Below are 21,140 nucleotides of genomic sequence, written 5' to 3' on the forward strand. Positions count from 1 at the left end.
AGCCAGGGCAGCAACCCTGGTTCAATGGAGAGGGCATGCCAGGAGCAGTACCAGGCAGATCTAAAGATGAGGTGAAGCTACATCACAGGAGTATTTGCGTGTCAAACAACATCATTAGCAAGTGATAGACAGAGCTAAGCGATCCCACAATCAATGGATCAGGTCTGAGCTCTGCAGACCTGCCACATCCAGCCGTGAATGGTGACAATTAAACAACTCACTGGAGGAGGCGGCTCCACAAATATCCCCATCCTCAATGATGTTAAACCCCAGCATATCAGTGCAAAAGGTAAGGATTAAGTATTTGCAACAGTCTTCAGGCAGAAGAGGTCACAGAGCCGTACAGCACAGAAATGGACCCTTCGGCCCAACTCGTCCATGCCCACCCGGTTTCCTAAACTGAACTAGCCCCATTTGCCTGTGTTGGTCCAAATCCCTCTAAACCCTTCTTAACCATGTACCTGCCCAAATGTCTTTTAAATGCTGTAATTGTATCCAGCTCCACCACTTCCTCCGGCAGCTCATTCCTTACATGCACTACCCTCTGTGTGAAAAAGTTGCCCCTCAGACCCCTTTTAAATCTTTCCCCCCCCTCACCTTAAATCTATGCCCTCGAGTTATGGACTCCCCTAGCCTGGGGAAAAGACCTTGTCTATTTGCCCTATCCATGCCTCTCATGAATTTATAAACCTCTATAAGGTCACCCCTCAGCCTCTGATGCGCCAGTGAAAACAGCCCCAGCCTGTTCAGCCTCTCCCTATAGTTCAAACCCTCCAACATCCTTCTAAATCTTTTCTGAACCCTTCCAGGTTTTACAACATCCTTCCGATAGGAGGGAGACCAGAATTGCACGCAATATTCCAAAGGTGGCCTTGGAAATCTTTTCTGCATCTCTCAATCTTAACAATATCCTTCCTATACAAGGCCTACCGGAATTGATACCTGGAATGAGTGGGTTGTTTTATGAGCCGATTCAGCCTCTCCCTATAGCTCAAACCCTCCAGTATTGGTAATATCCTTGTACATCTTTTCTGAACCCTTTCCAGTTTTTAATAACATCCTTCCTATAGCGGGGAGACCAGAATTAGAACATAGAACATAGAAAAGTACAGCCCAGAACAGGCCCTTTGGCCCACGATGTTGCGCTGAGATTTAATCCTAATGTAAGATACAATAACTTAACCTATGCACCCCTGCTATCCACGTGCATGTCCAGCAGTCGCTTAAATGTCCCCAATGACTCTGCTTCCACCACCACAGCTGGCAACGCATTCCATGCATTCACAACTCTCTGTGTAAAGAATTGTAAGGAGTACTCCAGAAGTGGCCTAACCATAGAGTCATAGAGATGTACAGCACGGAAACAGACCCTTCGGTCCAACTCGTCCATGCCGACCAGATATCCCAACCCAATCTCGTCCCATTTGCCAGCAAATGGCCCATATCCCTCTAAACCCTTCCTATTCATATACCCATCCAGGTGCCTTTTAAATAGAACATAGAACAATACAGCGCAGAACAGGCCCTTCGGCCCTCGATGTTGTGCCGACCTGTGAATTATTCTCAGCTCGTCCCCCTACACTATCCCAAAATCATCCATGTTTTTGTACAAAGGTATTACCAATACTGGAGGGTTGTTGCAATTGTACCAGCCGCCACCACTTCCTCTGGCAGCTCATTCCATACATGTACCACCCTCTGAGTGAAAAAAGTTGCTCCTTAGGTCTCTTTTATATCTTTTCCCTCTCACCCTAAACCTATGCCCTCTAGTTCTGGACTCCCTGAGGGAAAATACTTGGTCTATTCACCTTATCCATGCCTCTCATGACTTTATAAATCCCTATAAGGTCACCCCCTCAGCCTCCGACACTCCAGGGAAAACAGCCCCAGCCTATTCGGCCTCTCCCTATAGCTCCAACCCTCCAACCCTGGCAACATCCTTGTAAATCTTTTCCGAACCCCTTCAAGTTTCACAACATCCTTCTGATAGGAAGAAGACCAGAATTGCTCGCAATATTCCAATAGTGATCTGACCGATGTGCTGTACAGCAGTAACCAGACATCCCAACTCCTGGACTCAATGCTTTGACCAGTAAAGGCCAGTGTGCCAAATGCCTTCTTCACTGCCCTGTTAACCTATGATGTCACTTTCAAGGAACTATGTATCTTGATCTCTTTGTTCGACTGCACTCTCCCACTGCCATGGTTAATCTTACCAAAACCTAACACCTCAACATTATCTGAATTAAACTCCATCTGCTGTTCCTCGGCCCACTAGCCCAGTTGATCAAGATCCCATTGTACTACGAGATCACCTTCTTCACTGTTCCACTGATCAATACATCTTCATCTCTCATTTGGCTTCCTGGGAATGGGAAACATCCCATCTCCCTGGTAAGAGGAGACCAAGGGAGGACTCCCCAGTGTCCTGGCAAAAACCTGCCCATCCAGAGCGCACCTCATCTGAAAGTCCCAGCAAAGCGCTCCAAAAGTGGGCCTTGAAACCTCGACCTGCTAACTCCGAGCTGAGAATGTTACCTCCTGAGCAGAGGCTGTCTCGAATGGATTCAGCTCACTTTCTGCCTTCCTCCTGCTCTTTCCCATAACCGGGCAGGATTCATCCTGAAGGTCTTTCCAAACTTGCCAAATCCGCCTGTGCGGATGGAACATTCCAGATCATTCTCAGCTCAGAAAGACTTATCTTCCGTCAGTTCGAACAGTCAGCCAGTGGAAACAGTTTCCCTCCATCCATTCCACCACAGCTCTTCATGACAGAATGACAGACCAACTTTGAGGGGCAGAGTGGCCTACTCCTGCTAATCTGTGCACTCATAAGTGTTGCCCTAACCTTCTCCGTTCAAGGGAGAACAATGCCAGCTCCCGATGACTCTCTGCCCTAAATCTGAGAATAACATAAAGCAGGAGGAGGCCATTTGGCCCATGGCATCTATCCTACCTCTTTAGAAGAGACGGGTGCTTTTACCCTTTCGTGGGGATCCGGGCATGCCCAGTATTTATTGACCTTCCCTAAAATAACTATGACCTTTGTGGTTCATTAGGTCATTTCAGATGGTAGCGAGGGGTCAAACACATTTGCTGTGGGTCTGGAATCACGTGTCAGCCAGACTGGCTTAGAGTGGCAGATTTCCCTCCTTAAAGGGCATTAGTGAACCAGTAGAATCATTCGGCATGGAAACAGACCCTTCGGCCCAACCAGTTCATGTTGACCATAATCCCAAACTAAACTAGCCCCACCTGCCTGCTCTTGGCCCATATCCTTCCAAACCTTTCCCCTTCATGTACTTATCCAAATGTCTTTTAAAAGTTGAAACTGTACCTATATCCACCACTTCCTGTGGAAATTCATTGCACACACGAACCACTGTGTAAAAAGATTGTCCCTCTTTTTTTCAAAATCTTTCTGCTCAAACCTTAAATATATGCCCCCTTGTCTTGAAATCCCCCACCTGATGAAGAAGACATTTGCCATTCACCTTTTCCATGCCCCTCATGATTTTGTAAACCTCTACAACCCCACCAGGGTGGTTTGGTGGCTCAGTGGTTAGCACTGCTGCCTCACAGCGCCAGGGACCCAGGTTCGATTCCGCCCTCGGGCAACTGTCTGTGTGGAGTTTGCACATTCTCCCCGTGTCTGTGTGGGTTTCCTCTGGGTGCTCTGGTTTCCTCCCACAGTCCAAGGGTGTGCAGGTTAGGGTGGATTGGCCATGCTAAATTGCCCATAGTGTTAGATGCATTAGTCAGGGGTAAAAGTAGGGAAATAAGTCTGGCTGGGTTATTCCATGGAAGGTCAGTGTGGAACTGTTGGACCACTGCAGGGAATCTAATCTATAAGGTCACCCCTCGACCTCCAACACTCCAGGGAAAAAGGTCTCTGCCTCTCCTTATTACTCAAAGCCAGCCCCCTCCCCATTCCTGGCAAATCTCTTCGGAACGCTCTCCAGTTTAATAATAAACGTATTATGGACTTTACAACAATTGTATTTATCGAAAATAGCTTTGAATTCCAGATTTATTAATTGAATTCCACCAGACGCCATGGTGGGATTTGACCCAGAGCATTACCCTGGATCCATGATTACTAGGCCAGTAACATTATCAGTACACCACCACCCTAGCTCCCAATTGACCTGAAAATGGTGTATTTCTCCGGTTCCTTTTTGATGGTCATTTTTGTGTCAGCACACATTGCTCTCTCATGTGCCGTCTTTCAGAGCGAATGATAGAACTTTACAGGTCAAAAGGAGGCCATTCGACCCATTGTGGCTGTAGTTGCTCGTAAGAACATAAGGGTTCAAAAAAGGTTTACAAGGATGTTGCCAGGGTTGGAGGGTTTGAGCCATAGGGAGAGGCTGAACAGGCTGGGGCTGTTTTCCCTGGAGCGTCGGAGGCAGAGGGGTGACCTTATCGAGGTTTATAAAATCATGAGGGGCATGGATAAGTTAATTAGACAATGTCTTTTCCCTGGGGTGGGGGAGTCCAGAACTAGAGGGCATAGGTTTAAGGTGAGAGGGGCAAGATTTTAAAACGAGCTAAGGGGCAACCTTTTCACACAGAGGATGGTGTGTGTATGGAATGAGCTGCCAGAGGAAGTGGTGGAGGCTGGTACAATTGCAACATTTAAGAGGCATCTGGATGGGTATATGAATAGGAAGGGTTTGGAGGGATATGGGCCAAGTGCTGACAAGTGGGGCTAGATTAGGTTAGGCTATCTGGGTGGCATGGATGAGTTGGACCAAAGAGTCTGTTTCTGTGCTGTATACCTCTATGACTGTGGTTGATCTTTATCTGGACTCAGCTCCACTCACGCACACTCTCACCATAATCCTTAATCCCTTTACTGTTCAAAAATCTATCTTTGCCTTAAAAACATTCCCTGCTTCACTGGGCGGGGAATTCCACAGATTCACAACCCTCTGGCTGAAGAAGTTCCCCCTCAGCTCAGTCCGAAATCTGCTCCCCCTTATGTTGACGCTATGCCCCACAGTTCTAGTTTCACCCACCAGTGGGAACAACCTCCCTGCTTCTATATTATCCTATTGTTTCCCAAAAGAGCTGCCCAGCTGGTCCCACTCTCCAGCCCTATGTCTGTAGCCCTCTAACCTCATCCCTTTCAAATATATATCCAGCTCTCTTTCGGAATCTCCAACCATCCCCCAGGCACTGCATTCCAAATCCAAACACCTCTTCTCATCTCACTTCTCTTGCTGTCAGTCTTGAAATTGTGAACCCCCACCCCAACCCCCCCCACACACCCACACCTCGAGTTACTATCGTTCGGTGTTTCTGTACTTTAGCATTGGGCCTTTTGCCTGACACGGTTGGGGATCTCAAGGGAACAGCTCATTCCCGCAGAATTCCAAATCTGTCCATCTCCCTCCTTTACGATCAGGGAAGGCTAAATGCAACAAAGGTGACCCCATTAGTATGGCCATGACCAGTCTTAGAGGCTGTCACTACAAGGCCAGGCTCTACTGGTGCATGAAGGCCCGGACAGAGCTGACACATTGGCAGTGCTGGGTCTCAAGTATTTGGCGATTTGTGCCTAGCTGTAACAGGCTTCTCTCTGCGTCCCATGGACACAAATGTCCAAGTGCTGACTCTGCACTTTCAACCAGAAACTGAGAAATAGACAACAGCAATCGCTTGACAATACTTTAGAAAAAGGGAGCTGCTTTTGAAATGCTGAACGCTACCGATGGCCAATGCTGCTCAGAGTTTGCCATCTTCGTACAAGTCTGCACCTACAAGAGGGCCCTGCTCTCAGATACAGTCAGGTACCACAAACAGGACTCGCTTTCTGCAGTATTATTGTCATAGCTGTCAGCTTTTATGGCTGTCTGTTTGCTTCATTCCTGCTTAACTGAAGCTGCTTGGGATGGGAGCTCATTGGAGGGTTTTTTGAGGAGAGCAGAACGTGAAGGAGCAGCCAAAACCTGCCTGCAGCAAAGAAAGAGCCCAGCTTCAAATTCACCTGTCACTTCCATTAACATCATCAAAGCAAGGGAATGGAGGGAGCGAGGGAGAGAGAGATGGAATGGGAGAGGGGAAGAGAGAGAGAGAAATATAGGAGAGGGAGAGACAGACAATGGCAGAGGGAGAGAGAGAAAAAGAATGAGAGACAGAGATAGTTGAGAGGGAGAGAGAAAAAGAGAATGAGAAAGAGAATGAGAGAGAGAAAAAAACGGGAGAGGGAGAGAGAGAGAATGGGGGAGAGAGAGAGAATGGAAGAGAGAGAGCATTAAAGAGAGACAGAATGGGAGAGGGAGAGAAAATGGGAGAGTGAAAGAATTGGAGAGAGAATGGGAGAGAGAGAGAGAGAGATCGGTGGAGAGAAAGTGAATGGGAGAGAGGGAGAGCAAGGCTTGCAATATGGATGACTATTCTTGAACATTTAAATGGGAGGAATTTATTTTCTAACAATTTCTCTCGGTATGCACGTACACACACACACACACGTACACATACATAGACACACAGGCGCGCACTCACACACAAACAGCCACATACACACACGCAGGCACACACAGAAAAACAGGCACACAATCTCTTAGCAAATGTTCATTCGCACAACCATTCGCACAACCATTCGCACAACCATTCGCACAACCATTGCACCGATTTAGCTGCTTTCTCTCTCTCTCTCACATCACAATGAAACAACACTCAGATTTGTTTATCAGCAACTGTCCAAAACCATATCCATGGATGGATAAACATTTAATCTACATCAAAGATGCACTCCCGGGTATCTGTTATTCTATATATAAACCCCCCAAACCCTTGATTAGATTCTAGTCTGTATCTCACTCCCGGGTATCTGTTATTTTATATATAAACCCCCTGAACCCCTCAATTAGATTCCAGTCTGTAACTCACTCCCGAGTATCTGTTATTCTATATATAAACCCCCCAAACCTCTTGATTCGATTCCCATTTGTAACTCACTCCCGGGTATCGGTTATTCTACATAAAAATGCCCCCAAACCCCTTGGTTAGATTCCAGTCTGTAACTCCCTCCCGGGTATCTGTTATTCTATATATAAACCCCCACCCTGAACTCCTCGATCAGATTCCAGTTTGTAACTCCTATTCCATATGTTACCCCCCCCACCCACCGCCACCCCGAGCCCCTCAATTAGATTCCGGTCAGTAACTCGCTCCCAAACAGTGCCACCCCAGTGTGAGTGCAAATTTGAGGGTAAATGAATCTGTGAATACCCCCACTCTCCATTTCAGTCAGTGCAAATCCAGGTCCCAGCTTTGGACTGTTTCAGCACTTTGGGATCTAGGAGAAAGTGAGCACTGTAGATGCTGGAGGAGATCAGAGTTGAGAGTGTGGTGCTGGAAAAGTACAGCACCTCGGATGCTGCCTGACCTGCTGTGCTTTTCCAGCGCCACACTCTCGTCAGTGATTGGGGAATCTACTGAATGCTGACTCATCACTGAGGGGCAGCCTCTTAAAGTCCTCACCGTTGTCAAGTGTCTCATGTGGATATCACGTGGGGGAGGTGCTGGGTTAACGTCACTGTAGCCCCTGCAGTAACATCTTACTGACATGTGAAGAATGGGCAGTGATGTTCCACGCTCTATGTTCTAAATAAACAGCTGGGGATGTTTACACCAGGACCTGTTCGGTTGGGGACAGTGAAGTGAATATCACATCTCCACAACCGGTTATACATTTTAGATCAAAAACGTAGATGGTACAAAGGACGTCTTTGCAATCAAACCATTAATTTGTGCTTTTGTTTAGAGTCATAGGGATGGGGAGCATGAGAAACAGACTCTTCAGTCCAACTCGTCCATGCTGACCAGACATCCCAACCTAATCACTTGCCAGCACTTGGCCCATATCCCTCCATACCCCTCCTCTTCATGTTCCCATCCAGATGCCTTTTGAATGCGGTGATTGTACCAGCCTCCACCACTTCCTCTGGCGTTTCCTGACAATCTAACTGTCCTGATGCACTCCTGTCTGGCCCCCATGTTCGACTCTCTGGCTCCGTGTTAACCTGCAGGAGGATGGTGAAGGAGATGTGGGGGGTTGGGGGGATGGTGAAAGGGGTGTGGGGGGGTGTTGAAGGGGGTGGGGGGATGGGGGGGTGGTGAAGTGGTGGGGGGTGGGGGGTGGGTGGATGGTGAAGGGGTGAGGGGGGTGGGGGATGGTAAAGGGGGTGAGGGGGGAAGAAGGGGAGGAGGGTAGGGGTTGGCAAAGGGGGTGTGGGGGGTGGGATAGTGAAGGGGTGTAGGGCATGGGGGGATGGTGAAAGGGAGTGTGGGGGGGGTGGGGGGATGGTGAAGGGGGTGTGGGGGGGGAATGGTGAAGTGGTGGGGGGTGGGTGGATGGTGAAGGGGTGAGGGGGGTGGGTGGATGGTAAAGGGGGTGTGGGGGGATGGTGAAGAGGGTGTGGGGGATGGTGAAGGGGAGGGGGTGGAGGATGGTGAAGGAGGGTGGGGGGATGGTGAAGGGGATGGGGTGGTGGGAGGATGGTGAAGGGGGATGGGGCGGTGGGAGGATGGTGAAGGGGGGTGGGGCGATGGGGAGATGGTGAATGGGGTGTGGGAGATGGTGACGAGGGTGGGTGGATGGTGAAGGGGGTTGGGGTGTGGGGGGATGGTGAAGGGGTTGTGGGGGGGTGGGAGGGTGGAGGAATGGTGAAGGGGGTGGGGGGATGGTGAAGGGGGTGGAGGAGTTGGGGGGTGGTGAAGGGGGTGGGGGTGTGGGGGGATGGCGAAGGGGGTGGGGGGATGGTGTGAGAGTTGTGGAGGGTGGGAGGATGGGGGTATGGTGAAGGGGGTGTGGGGGGTGGGGGTATGGTGAAAGGGTGGGGGGTGGGGGATGGTGAAGGGTGTGTGGGGGTGTGGAGGAATGGTGAAGGGTGTGGGGGATGGGGGATGGTGAAGGGGGTGAGAGGGATGGTGTGAGGGGCATGGTGTGAAGGGGATGGTGTGAAGGGGGTGGTGTGAGGGAATGGGTGGGAGGGTGGGGGATGGTGTGAGGGGGTGGGTGGGAGGGTGGGGAATGGTGAAGGGGGTGTGGGGGATGGTGTGAGGGGGTGGGTGGGAGGGTGGGGAATGGTGAAGGAGGTGTGGTGGGGTGGAGGGATGGTGAAGGGGGTGTGGCAGGTGGGGGATGGTGAAGGGATGTGGGGGGGTGGGGGGATGGTGAAGGGGGTGGAAGGTGAAGGTGGTGGGGGGGGGTGGTGGAGGGTGGGCAGGGGTGGGGGTGCTGAGGCTGATGGAGTGGGCTGCTTTGTTCTGGCTGGTGTTGAGCTTCTCGAGCGCTGATGAAGCTCCACATTATCCAAGGAGGGGAACAAAGACTCACAATCACTCTCCCAGTGTGAAACATTCATTACAGCCTGGTCAGAAACATCTGCACCCAGAGAATGAATTTCAGAATAAATTCCACATGAACTGCCTACCTCCTGCCCTGGACCCGGGGGTTAACCATCCCCTCCTAACCTGGTCCTGGTACAGAATTGTTCAGACTGCTGCAGGTGGTGTGTCTGACCCCACATTTATACCAAATTGGCATGAGGTTTACCATCGGTTTGAGTCCCTGATCAGGAACAAGTCCAGGTAGGTCCTGGTTATGAACCACTGCCTCCTGCTGGACATTGCCCACCTGTTCAGGCTCACACACCAGCGCTCAATACATTTCCATGATTCATCACCAAGATTCCACAGCTAAGACAGTGTCTCAGAGTCATACAGCACTGAAACTGACCCTTCGGCCCAACTCGTCCATGCCAACCAGGTTTCCTAGACTGCACCAGTCCCATTTGCCAGTCCATACCCCTCTAAACCTTTCCTATCCAAATATCCTTTCAATGTTGTCACTATACCAGCCTCCACCACTTCCTCTGGCAGCTCGTTCCACACAAGCATCACCCTCTGCGTGAATAAACGATTCCCCCCTCCAAGTCTCTTTTAAATCTTTCCCCTCTCATCCTTAGAGTGGCACGGTGGCTCAGTGGTTAGCACTGCTGCCTCACAGCAACAGGGTCCCAAGTTCAATTCCAGTCTCGGGTGACTGTCTGCGTGGAGTTTGCATATTCTCCCTGTGTCTGTGTGGGTTTCCTGCAGGTTAGGTGAATTGGCCATGCTCAATTGCCCGTGCTGTAGGGGAATGGGTCAGGGTGGGTGGTGGGTCAGTGTGGACTTGCTGGGCCGAAGGGCCTGTTTCCACACTAAGTAATCTAATCTTGTTTTGGACTCCCCTACCCTGGGGAAAAGGCCTTGACTATTCACCTCACCTCTGCCCCTCATGATTTTATACACACCCCTCAGCCTCCAACACTCCAGGGATACAAGTCCCGGCCTATCCAGTTTCTCCTTATAACTCAAACCTTCCTTTTCCTGGCAACATCCTGGTAAATGGTTTCTGAACCCTCTCCAGGTAATAACATCCTTCCTGTAGCCGGGCGACCGGAGTTGCACACAGTGTTCCAAATGTGGCCTCACCAACATCATGTCCAGCCACAACATGACGTCCCAACTCCTATACGCAATGCGCTGACTGGGTAAAGGCAAGCGAGCTAAACGCCACCTTCACCACCCTGTCCAGCTGTGAGGCCACATTGAGGAAACTATGTAGCTGAGCGAGAAAGTCTCTCTGATGGATAACACTCCCCAGGGCCCCACCATTAACAGTGCAAATCCTGCCCTGATTTGACTTATGGAAATGCAACACCTCTCAGTTATTGGGGTGGCACGGTGGCTCATTGGTTAGCACTGCTGCCTCCCAGCGGCAGGGACTTGGTTCGATTCCACCCTCGGGTGACTGTCTATGTGGAGTTTGCACATTCTCCCCGTGTCTGTGTGGGTTTCCTCCGGGTGCTCCAGTTTCCTCCCATAGTCCAAAGATGTGCAGGTGAGGGTGAATTGGCCATGCTAAATTACCCCATATTGGGCAGGTTAGGATGAATTGGCTGTGCTAAATTACCCCACAGTGTTCAGGGATGTGTAGGTTAGGTGCATTAGTCAGGGGTAAAAAAAAAGGAAGGGGGGTGGGATACTCTTTGGAGTGTCAGTGTGGACTTGTTGGGCCAAATGGCTCAATTCTATCAGAATTAAACTCCTTGGCTTATGGCCCAGTTGATCAAGATCCCTTTGTAATCATAGATAACCTTCACTGTCCAGTATACCACCAATTTTGGTGTCATCCGCCAACTGTGCCTCCTATATCCTCATCCAAATCAGTTACATAAATGATAAACAACAGTGGACTCAGCAGCGAGTTTGTGGTGTAGTGGATGACTCTCCCCTCTAAGTCAGGAGGTTTGAAACCCATGACAAAAATGTAGCCCAGCACTCCCAGCACCTTACAGAGGGTGAGCTGCACTGTCGGAGGTGCTATTTCCCAGGTAAGGCCACGCACATGGCCAGGAAAGATCTTGAAGCGACACTTTGAAATGACAGAACAGATCGTGGTGCAGAGAGCCAGCACAGATGGGAAAAATGGCCTCCTTCTGTACCATTCCCTGAAAAATTCCCTAGTATCCAGGGACCAATTCCCACATCGCAACCAACTTCACCATCTCCCCACCCCCTCCAACATTCCCCTCCCCCTTCACCAACATCAAGCCAAACAAGAGGGTGGGGGGGGGGGGGGGGGGGAAAGAGGTGGGAAGTAAGACAGAAAACGATCTGGGGGGCTGTGTCACTGCCGTCGCAGTTTGTGGGATCCTGCTGTGCGCCCCAGATGACAGGCACACCTTTTGCTTGACGGTAGTGGCTTAGCAGGCTTTGAAGGCCGCTGCAGAATTTCGGAGTGGGGGTGGGGAGGGCAAGAGAGAGGATGTCCCTGAGAAGATGCCAGGCGCTACGTGGAGGAGGAGCAGGCTGTGCTCAGCACCTTGGCAACAGGGCCGTCACTCCGAAAAAAGGTGAAAAGGGGGTCACAAAGGGCTGTGATTGGGGGGTGGTGGGGGAGGGGCGATGGGCGGGGATAGTCGGCGAGGATGATAGTATAAAAGAAAATCGATATCTCTTCATTTGAGGCAAGCTTGCTGTTGCTGGGAGGGAGGGAGGGAAGGAGGGAGAGTGAGAGTAGAGGCTTGAGGCCTGTGGGAGAAGGCCAAATGCAGCTTTGCTCATTGTCGCCATGGGAGCTCAATCCATTCACAATTCTGATTTGAGAATCGGTGGCGTAATCTCTCTTCAGCTCTGGGAGGCTGAAAAGAATCCTTTCATCTACATCTGCCGCGGTCACATGAGAGACAAGCTGTCTTGACAGGAGAACGAATATATACGCACGCACACACACAAAAAATAACACCCCATCTGCTGATGTGAGAGCGTGTAGGGGGAGGAGATGAGGGAACACAAAGGCAGAAATAGCTGGGGAAACTCAGCAGGAGATAGCCTGGTGGTATTGTTGCGAGACTATTAACCCAGAGACCCTGGGTTCAATTGCCGTCTTAGCAGATGGTGGCATTTGGTTTCAATTTTTATTTTAAACAAAGTTCTGGAATTAATAGTCTAATGGCCATTATGATCCAGTCCACTAATGTCCTTCAGGGAGGGAAATCTGCCGTCGTTACCCTGTCTGGCCTACATGTGACTACAGGCCCACAGTGATCTGGTCGCCCCTCGACATTTCTCCGGACAGCTGACCAATAAATGCTGGCCCAGCCAGACGTGCTCATATCCCGTGAACGAAAACTAAAAATATAAAAGGTCAGGGCAGCATCCACGCAGAGAAAGCAGGGTCAACCTTTCAAGGCCGGTGAGCCCTTTTACAATCCCCTACAATGCAGAAGCAGGCCATTCAGCCCATCGAGCCCACGCCACCCCCTCCAAAGAGCATCCAGGCCCCCTGCTCTATCTCCAGAACCCTGCATTTCCCATGGCTAACCCACATATCCCTGGACACAACAGAGAAATTTAGTATGGCCAATCCACCCTAATCTGCACATCTTTGGACTGTGGGAGGAAACCAGAGCACCCGGAGGAAACCCACGCAGACACAGGGAGAATGTGCAAATGCCACAGAGACAGTTGCCCGAGGGTGGAATCAAACCTGCGTCTCTGGTGCCATGAGGCAGCAGTGAGCCACTGTGCTGCCCAGAACTGATTGTTGCTGGGGAAAGGGTGGTGTATATGCTGAAGACGACGTGGGAGGTAAATGATTGTTGGAGACAGAGCCCAGGGAGAGGGTAAGACCAAGAGAGCGAGACCGAGAGAGTGAGAGAGAGAGAGAGAGAGAGCGCAAGCAAGGCAGCCGAAGAGATGGATAATGGTGACTATGGGAGAAACTACAGCTGATAATGTGCTAAATTCATCCTGCTATCCTGCTATGGCCTGGGCTGTGGGGGTGGGTAAAGGAGATGGAACAAGAGATTCAGGCCCTACAACTGTTGAACTCGATAATCAAGACCTGAAGGCTGCAGGGTCCCCAAGTGGAAAATGAGGAGCTATTCTCCCAGCTTGCTCTGAGTTTCACTGGAGCACTGCAGTGAGCCTGAGACTGAGAGGATCATTGCACTTTGCGCTGTTGACTGATTGCCAATCCTGAAACTGAGGAAGGAGCCAAAAATCTAACAGAAGCACCAGAGAGATTGGGCCAGGAATTCGTTATTTCTGTATTCCCACAGCTCGGGATAGTTAGGCGCCATCTTCTCTCCCCTCCTCGGACCAGGCCGAGATGTGCCCAACCGCTTCACGGGGGAGGGCAGGGGTTGGACCTCCTCGGGAGATCCTGCACAGTTCGATCCCAGAACGGAAAAGAGCAGTACCAATGGCAAATGACAAACTGGACCTGACCTGTCTCACTTGCCCTGTACAAACAATTTCAAGTCAAACCTCTCTTTCTCCCCGGCAGCCCCCTCCGGGTTGGGGGAAGCAGGAAGGGTGGCACCTGCTATTAACGGGGGTGAGGTGACAAGACCCTCAAGCAGACAGCCCTCCCCATCACTCCCCACCCCCACAGCGTGACTACAGAGCAAGGCCAGCATCCGTCCGGGGAGAGGGAGAAAGAGAGAGAAAGACAGATAGAGAGAGAGAAAGGTAGAGGGAGAGAGAGAGAGAGAGAAAGGGGGGGGGAGAGAGAGAGAGAGCATGGAAGAGGAAGAGAGGGAGAGAAAGGGAGAGGGCAAAAGAAATGGAGAGACAGAGACAGAGAGAGAGACAGACAGAGAAATGTAGAGGAAAAGGTAGAGGGAGAGAGAGAGAGAAAGGCAGAGAGAGAGAGAAAGGCAGAGAGAAAAAAGGGAGAGAGAAAAAAGGGAGAGGAAGAGAGAGAGAAAGGGAGAGAGAGAGAGAGAAAGGGAGAGAGAGAGAGAGAGAGAGAGAGAAAGGGAGAGAGAGAGAGAGACAGAGAGAAATGTAGAGAGAAAGGTAGAGGGAGAGAGAAAAAAGGGAAAGGAAGAGAGAGAGAGAGAGAGAGAAAGGGTGAGGGAGGGAGAGAGAGAAGGAGATGGTCCTTTTGGAACAGTGGGATCACCTTGTGTACAAAATGGCTGCCAAGCGATACCAATCCCTGCAGCTCATTGAGAGGGAAGAGTTTTGCGGCGTTTGAGAACACGGCTTCAGTATAACACATCGTCCTCCCACACAGAGCAGTGTGGGTTCGAAGATGAATGCTCGATATTTTTACTTCAGCCTATTTATACTGTTAGCTTATTTTATTCCCAACGTGAAAGCCTTGGGTTCAATTTTGCTCTGATTAACCAGCACAGAGGCTGCAATTTTCAACTCATCTATAATCACTCCATCGCCCAGATAAAGAACATTGAACAGTACAGCACAGGAACAGGCCCTTCGGCCCTCAATGTTGTGCTAAATATGACGCCAAATTAAACTAATCCCTTCTGCCTGCCCTTGGACCATATCCCCCCCATTCCTTGCATATCCATGTGCTTATCTAAAAGCCCCTTTAATGTCCTTATTGTACCTGCCTCTTTCACCACCCCCAGCAGCATGTTCCAGACTCCTACCACTCTCTGGGTAAAAAAATGTACCTCTCATATCTCCTTTGAACTTTCCCCCTCTCACCTCAAGTGCCCCCTAATATTAGTCATTTCAACTCTGGGAAAAAGATTCTGACCGTCAACTCTATCTGTGCATCTTATAATTTTACAGACTTCCATTAAGTGTCCCTTCAGTCTCCAGAGTAAACAATCAGAGTTTTTCTCCTTATAGCTCATTTCCTCTATCCATCCTGGTAAACCTCTTCTGCACCCCTCTCCAAAGCCTCCACATCCTTCCTGTAATGTGGCGACCAGGACTGAACGCAAAGCTCTTAAGTGCGGCCTGGCGGGTTGTTTTAACGTGTGGAGAGGGAATGTGAGAGGGTGCAGGGTTGGAGCAAGCTGAAGGGTTTCTGTGAAGTGAATGGGACTGAGATTCCAACTCCCTTTCTCCCCATCAGCATCCCTGGCTCAGCATTATCGGAAAGTTCAGGCAATCCTGGCAGTGATTCAGGATCCAACAAACCCCACAGGATGGGCACAGTCTTGCTGGCCTTCATGGTGATTTCCAACTGGTGGTCAACCATGTTCCTGGGACTTACATCACAAACGCTCCCAACTCCGCCATCTTCCCTTTCTCTAGCCACTCTCCCCGACATCAAAAGACATCTCGGAGATGACTACCAGAGTATTCCCACCCTTTGGCATCGTGGTAGCCCACAAACCTACCAAAACGCAAACAGCTACTGACGGACCCTATACCAACAACCAGCAAAACAAATGTCATTTGCAAAACACCGTGCAAGGACTGTAAACAAACACTATATCAGACAAGCAGGCAGAAAACTAGCCACCAGGATATACAAAAACCAACTAGCCACCAAAAGACATGACCCACTATCACTAGTAACCTTAATTACAGACTAAGAAGGACACCACTTCGATTGGGACAACGTGTCCATCCTCGGACAGGCTGAACAGAGACATGCACAGGAATTCCTCGAGGCCTGGCATTCGAACCGGAACTCTATCAATAAACACATTGATTTGGACCCCATTTACCAACCTCTGAGAAAAGGAATCGGAAATGACATCACCCATCTTAAGAGACCAAGACACCCAAATAGCGGGATCGCACACCAGTGCTTCACCGGAGGCTCACTGATGTTACCAAGCATGAAATGTCGGAGAACAAACCTGCCAGCTTAGCGAGCAAACTTACAACCTCTTCCCCTCCTCGCCATCAAAACAAAACCAACTCTCGACAGAAAGCCTCTCTTTCCTAGATATGTAGAAAATAGGAGCAGGCCATTCAGCCCTTCAAGCCCACTTCCCCCATTTCAATATAATCGTGGCCGATCATCCGAATCACTCCCCTGTTTCTGCTTTCTCCCCCATTCCCTTTCATCCTTTTTGCCCCAAGAACCATATCCAACTCCTTTTTGAAAGCATTCAATGTTTTGGCCCGAACCACTTTCCGTGGCGGAGAGTTCCACAAGGTCCCCTGCTCTCTGGGTGAGGACATTTCTCCTCATCTCAGTCCCACGCCATAGCCTTAGACTATGACCTCCTGGTTCGGCAATGTCCCTGACTGAATTCCTTCTGTGAACCTGTTTAAGATGAATGTGCTAGAGACTCCAGGTCAACCCCAGGGAGTCGGGAACCCAGGCACACACCGGCCTAGGGCCCCGAACTCTCCTTCCCCGTGTACCCTCATACTGAATCTTGTGGTGGGCCACACCCCTGCAGGATGGACAGTGGGTGGGAAATGGCCTGGTCAGCAGAAGCCTAACTAAGCCGGTGTCAGTAAAAGCCTGGGTCAATTTTGGGGCCTAGTGGTATGGTCTCTGTGGCAAAGAGTGATCAGTTATCCTCACTTTGGAGACACAGACACCCGGACGGTTGTGTTTTGTGATCAATGCCAGATCTCTAGCGTTTTTGACTTGCCTTGGAAGGACAGCACAGCCTGGCTTCACCCCTTGGGGGAGGTGTCAGAACAGACTGAGCGACGGCCATTTTTGTTTCTCTTTCGGCCTCTCGCAGAACCCGCCCTCTCGGCTTTCCAAAAACAAAAAAAAAACCAGTCCGGAAGCTTCCTTGACACACAGCTCCTTGTCTCCTCGCCAACTGTTTCCTGTTATTGTTCTACGCTTTGGCAGGAACTCGCAGAGGCCGTGATCCGGGAAACCTCAGGCTCTGGCAGCAGCTGCTGGGTGTCCTGTTTACATCCCAACGCCACCCCCCCCCCCCCCCCACTTCCCCCTTCCCCTTCCCGCGGGGGTGTACTGGCCTCTGGGAAGACCTGGTGGAACCCAAGGCTGAGGTGTCCCAGGCCCCTGCTCACCTTGAAGGCCACTTGGTGAGGGGGGCTTTGAGGCACAGCAGGATCCCATAAGCGGTCACAATAAACAGAAGGAGGAGGCCATTTGGCCCCTAGGGCTTGTTATGGCCTTCTGTGCGATCATGGCCGGTCTGGCTGTGGCCTCTATAAGCATGAAGGCAGGTGAGGAAGGCAAAGCCGGCCATCACAGCGAAAGGATTAAAGCCCAGGAGCAGGGGTGTCTTGCTGAAGTTATACAGGGCCTTGAGACCACATCCTGGAGTATTGTGTGCAGTTTCGGTCTCCTTATCTGAGGAAGGATGCTCTGACGACGAAGGGAGGGCAGACTGATCCCTGGGATGGCGGGACTGAGAGACTGGGTCAGTTAGGATTACGTTCACTGACGTTTCGGGGGAATCGAAACCCCTAAAATTCTAACCGGGCTAGACAGGGTAAACACAGGCAGGAAATTCCCGATGAACCAGGTAGTCCAGAACCAGGCCTCATGCTGTAAGATTATGAGTAGGCCACTTCAGATTGAGATGAGGAGAAATGTCTTCACACAGAGAGTGGGGGGAGGGGGAAGCTGTGGAATTCTCGGTCACAGAAAGCGGCCATAACACTCAATCTTTTTTCAATACAGAGTTACATATACTGCTGAGGGATCAAAAGGTGTGGCGGAGAAAACAGGACCAGGGGACTGAGTCGGATGATCAGCCATGATTCTATTGCATGGTGAAGCACGCTCAAAGGGCTGAGTGGCCTCCTCCAGCCCTTATCCCTCTCTATGTTTCTCAACTCCAGCGTCGTGCGTGACCCTCGACTCTCCTGCTGATCAACAACTTCTCAAACGCAACCTCGGCTATGACCCGGCCTCCTCTGGGGATGGCGAGGTACAATCCTCTGACAGGAAAGTTCCTGCTCATCTCAGTCTTAAATAAGAGACCCCCCCCCCCTCATCTTTACACTGTGCCCCCTAGAAATCCCCAAAAGGGGAAACACCCTCTTCCGCACCTACCCTGCTAACGTCCTGCAGAACATTCTGGTTCAAGAATGTCACCTCTCATTCTTCAGAAGCCCAATGAGCATAGGCCCAACCCACTCAACCTCTCCTCCTAAGACAAACCCTTCACAGTGGTTAGCACCGCTGCCTCACAGTGGTTAGCACCGCTGCCTCACAGTGCCAGGGACCTGGGTTTGATTCCACCCTCAGGTGATAGTCATAGAGATGTAGAGCACAGAAACAGACCCTTCGGTCCAAGTCATCCATGCTGACCAGATATCCTAAATTAATCTGGTCCCAATTTGCCAGCATTTGGCCCATATCCCTCTAAACCCTTCCTATCCATATATCCATCCAGATGCCTTTTAAATGTTGTAATTGTACCAGCCTCCACCACTTCCTCTGGCAGCTTGTTCCATACACACCACCACACTCTGTGTGAAAATGTTGCCCCTCAGGTCCCTTTCCCCTCTCACCTTAAACCTATGCCCTCTAGTTCCGTGTGGAGTTTGCAAATTCTCCTCATATCTACACGGATTTCCTTCCACAGTCCAAAGATGTGCAGGTTAGGGTGAATTGGCCGTGCTAAATTGCCCATAGTGTTCAGCGATATGCAGGTTAGTTGGGTTAGCCATGGGAAATGCAGGATTGGGTAAAGCAATGTGTCTGGGTGCTCTTCAGAGGGTCAGTGTGGACTTGATGGGCCAAATGGCTTGCTCCTACACTGTAGGAATTCTCTGAACTGCTTTCCAAATCAAATACGCTCTTCCAAGATGAAGACTGCAAAGGACTCCGGGCCAGTTCGGAAAGGATTGAGAAGTGGAAACGTTAAGTAAGACGAACACAAAGGTTTTTCTTCGGGAATCACCCAGCATACGGATTTACATTACAGGCCAAATAATCCTCAACTTTGACCCCTGATGGTTTGGTCAAAGGTGGACAGGGGCCAGCGGTTGGCACCCCGAAATTTCAAGTGGATCTCAAATGCTTCGTGACTGACACAATAGATCATCTAATATTTAACCCTCACCCCACGCTACATCAGAGCAGGTGAATCGTTCCAACAATGCATTGGACCTAACTGCTATCCGACACAATCTCCCCGCTCCCTCTTCAATCTCATCAAAAATACCCGAAAAGACTTAGAGTCTGTAGAAACCATAGAGATGCAGTTTGGAGGTTTTAATATTAATATAATAATATTTTAGATGGAAAAGAGGATCATTTTTATGATTTATTGCAGGGGCTGGAGAAGCTCCATTATTGAGTAGGTTTCGAGTAGCGATTGATAGATTTTGGAGGCACGAGGACATTACTGAATTAGTAAACGGGCTTTTCACAATCAATTCATGGCCATCGATGGACTCTTAATTCCACTCATACTCAACACCCAACCCCATTCCAATAACCCCCCCATCACCCACTCCATCCGCCCAACCCCACCCCAATAACCCCCCCATCACCCACTCCATCCGCCCAACCCCACCCCAATAACCCCCCCATCACCCACTCCATCCGCCCAACCCCACCCCAATAACCCCCCCATCACCCACTCCATCCACCCAACCCCACCCCAATAACCCCCCCATCACCCACTCCATCCACCCAACCCCACCCCAATAACCCCCCCATCACCCACTCCATCCTCCCATCCCACCCCAATAACCCCCCCATCACCCACTCCATCCTCCCATCCCACCCCAATAACCCCCCCATCACCCACTCCATCCCCCCATCCCACCCCAATAACCCCCCCATCACCCACTCCATCCCCCCATCCCACCCCAATAACCCCCCTTCACCCCTCCATCCCCCCAACCCCAATAACCCCCCATCACCCACTCCATCCCCCTCACCCCAATAACCCCTCATCACCCACTCCATCCCACCTATCCCACCCCTCCCCCAAACCCCAGTCTGAAGCCCCCGGCGACAGCACAAGCAAGCTGCTCTGTTCGAGGCTCAACAACCTGCCCGGCCCGCTTCTGCAGCCCCTCGCTCGGGGCTGGAGTGAGCTATTCGGCTGCAGAGGCAGCACCATCGACTTCTTTGCCGGGTGCTGGGGGGGGAGGGGGGGTAAAAAAAAACCCAGCCCTCCCACCATCTGCCAAATCCCGTGCATCACCCAGTGGGGGGGGGGGCAATCGTGGGGCCTATGGAATGGGTTAAATCAGAGGCCACACAGGGGGTGGGGAAACAAAGTGAACAATGCACTCCTGCCTTGCCACAGTAGCAGAGGGCGGTCACTAAACCCGCATTTGAATCTGCCAGCTCTCTCTCTCTCTCTCTCTCTCTCTCTCCCCCTACATGCTCTGAATACTGATGTTCTTGAGACACTGCAGAGCAAGGAGGTGAAGGGGAGGGGGGGGTCGGGACTAGCGCGAACGAAGCAGGATTTTACAGCGATGTCCTCCGTCATTGACTATTTGCAAACACAACGCACTCAAAATCAGGGAAATAAACGCGCAAGTGGTCCATCAACACTCGAAACTCCTCCCTCCCCTTCCCAGTGTTTATTGTTAAAATAGCCCCAAACAATGGCAGTTCTTTGTAAATAATAGGATTCCCACATCTCCGGAAATAGCGGCTGCACCAGAGAGTTACCGCAGCAACGCTGCAGTCGCATCTCAACGAGGCGCAATTAAAACATCGTCGCAATTGGAAGAAGCGACCTTGTGTACTCTACTGGCACGTTTACAAGCAAATTTACACACTCACACATGCCCACTTGGACACACTCATGCTTGCACCCTCACGCATGCACATGGTCTCCCCCGATACAGCCCACCATCACTACAAAGCAGGCTTCGGCCTACACTTCAACGGTCACGCTCTTGTTTCTCAATTTGTCTGTGTGTGTGTGTTGGGGGCAGCGAGGTTG

The sequence above is a fragment of the Chiloscyllium plagiosum genome, unplaced genomic scaffold (assembly GCF_037043375.1).
Source record: "Chiloscyllium plagiosum isolate Xiang-an unplaced genomic scaffold, Cpla_swu_hap1 HiC_scaffold_47, whole genome shotgun sequence".
Lineage (NCBI taxonomy): Eukaryota > Metazoa > Chordata > Chondrichthyes > Orectolobiformes > Hemiscylliidae > Chiloscyllium > Chiloscyllium plagiosum.